Source organism: Lactuca virosa, chromosome 3 (assembly GCF_052849685.1).
Source record: "Lactuca virosa cultivar CGN04683 chromosome 3, Lactuca_virosa_CGN04683_v6, whole genome shotgun sequence".
Classification (NCBI taxonomy): Eukaryota; Viridiplantae; Streptophyta; class Magnoliopsida; order Asterales; family Asteraceae; genus Lactuca; species Lactuca virosa.
Genome location: NC_136428.1, coordinates 213961115 through 213963635, shown reverse-complemented (window position 1 = coordinate 213963635; position 2521 = coordinate 213961115).

The following is a 2521-nucleotide window of genomic DNA, read 5'->3' as shown; positions in this document are numbered from 1 at the left end:
TTTTCCAAGGTTCTTATCCTAACTAGCGTGGCATGGGGTACTTGAATCAAATAAAACTAGTAGAATTACTTACCTTGTAGTAGTAGTTGAATGCTTGGAGTTTGAGAACCTAGCACCAATAATGTGGATGCCTCAAATGGAAGTCACAAATCACCACAAACTTGGAAACTTGAGAGAATAGTCACAAACTTCTTGAAATCGGCCCTCTTAGTTTACACACATCAACTAGTACCATTTCAAGAACCAAAGCCTCCTTTATATAGTGTGGTGGATTAGGGTTACATCCATGTAAACCCTAATACCCATGTCTTTTCATTTCCATGAGATCCATGGGTTAAAGCTCCATGGAGTATCCATGGACTTTCCATACAAGCCTAGCCCATTCCAAATAAGCATTAGCCCACACTATATAAATACAAGAGCCCATATTTAATTAGTCATACTTTTGATCTCTAAATTAATTATAGATCAACACTAATTAAATAATATGGTTTTATATTAATATATTAGAACTTATAATATATTAATAAATCATAACTTATACTATTCTCAAAAGATTATCCATAAATTGTTCGGGTGAAGTGCAACCCAAATGGACCATGCCAGGTCGGGTCAAGCACATACCAAATATAGTTATGGACTTAGACACTATATCCAAGAAAATTGGGGGCGAGTCAGTCATTTGTCTCTCAGTCATTCAGTAGGGAGTTCGGTTTTCCAGTAGGGGAGCTAGAGTGTCCATTGCGAGTCTTTATCGCCAACGAACACGAAATTTGCGCTTCTTCGGTCTATCGGGGTTGCGTGTTGGAGATCTTCGGGGTATCTTTCCCGATAGACTTGATTCTGATTCCCATGGGGGATGTATGTGTGATTGTGGATATGGACCGACATAGTCGCTTCGGTGCCATGATCGACTGTGAGGGTCAGCGGGTGGTAGTTCAAACCCCAAGTGGGGGATAACTGATTATCTACGACGAGGGCACCAGAGTGGGTTCAGTGTTTTGCTCAGCTACCAGGGCTCGACAGTATATTCAGCACGGGTGTGCGGGTTATCTAGCCTATGTGAATGATACACGGGTCAGGGATCATACCTCGGTTTCAGAGTTTCCAGTAGTCAGGGAGTTCGCTGATATGTTTCCAGAGGAGTTACCCGGAGTGCCTCCGGAGAGGTAGGTCGAGTTCAGTATCGACCTAGTGCCAGGTGTGGCCCCTATCGCCAAGCCGCCGTAGCGATTTGCACCACCAGAGATGCAGGAGCTGTCATCACAGCTGCAGGAACTGTTGGGCAAGCAGTTCATTCGTCCGAGCAGTTCTCCGTTGGGAGCGTCGATTATCTTCGTCAGGAAAAAGGATGGTTCACACCGGATGTGCATTGACTACCTGAAGTTGAACAAGTTGACGGTGAAGAACCGTTATCAACTCCCGAGGATAGATGACCTTTTCGATCAGTTGCAGGGAGCATCTTGGTTCTCCAAGATAGACCTGAGGTCGGGGTACCATCAAGTCAGGGTTAGGGAGGAGGACGTGGAGAAGACCACGTTCCGGACTCTTTATGGACATTACGAGTTCGTGGTGATGCCGTTTGGGCTCACCAACATGCCAGCAGTATTTATGGACCTGATGAATCGGGTCTGCAAACCGATGCTCGATCGCTCGGTCATCGTGTTCATAGATGATATCTTGGTGTACTCCAAGACCAGAGAGCAGCACGAGGAGCATCTTCGGGAGCTATTGGGAGTCTTGAGGCGAGAACGGATTTATGCCAAGTTGTCAAAGTGCGAGTTTTGGTTGCGACAGGTTCAGTTCCTTGGACATCTCGTTAACCAGGAGGGGATTTTGGTTGATCTGGCCAAGATCAAGGCGGTTATGCAGTGGGAGGTTCCGAAATCTCCCTCGGATATTAGGAGCTTCTTGGGATTGGTTGGGTAGTATCGGAGATTCATACAAGATTTCTCCAAGATTGCAGTACCCCTTACTCGTCTGACGAGGAAGGGGGGGGGGGATTTCTGGTGGGGCCCTGAGCAGCAGAGGGATTTTGAGACCCTCAGACAGCGACTTTACAAGGCTCCAGTCTTGACTCTCCCGGAGGGAGTTGAGGATTTTGTAGTGTTCTATGATGCATCCATCATGGGCTTGGGAGCGGTCCTCATGAAGAGAGGATAGGTGATAGCCTACGCGTCGCGACAGTTGAAGCTGCATGAGACGAGATATCCCACGCACGATTTGGAGTTGGGAGCGGTGGTATTCGCTCTAAAGATTTGGAGACATTATCTTTACAGGGTCCGTTGTACCATTTACAGGGACCACAAGAGTCTGAGACACATCATGGATCAGCCAAACCTGGACATGAGGTAACGCAGGTGGCTAGACGTAGTCAAGGATTATGACTGCGAGATCCTTTACCATCTGAGTAAAGTGAATGTGGTTGCGGACGCTCTGAGACGCAAGTTAGCTGGATCTTCTAGTCCAACGACATGTATGAGGATATCAGTGGATTCTCCACTAGTGATCTTGATTAGGG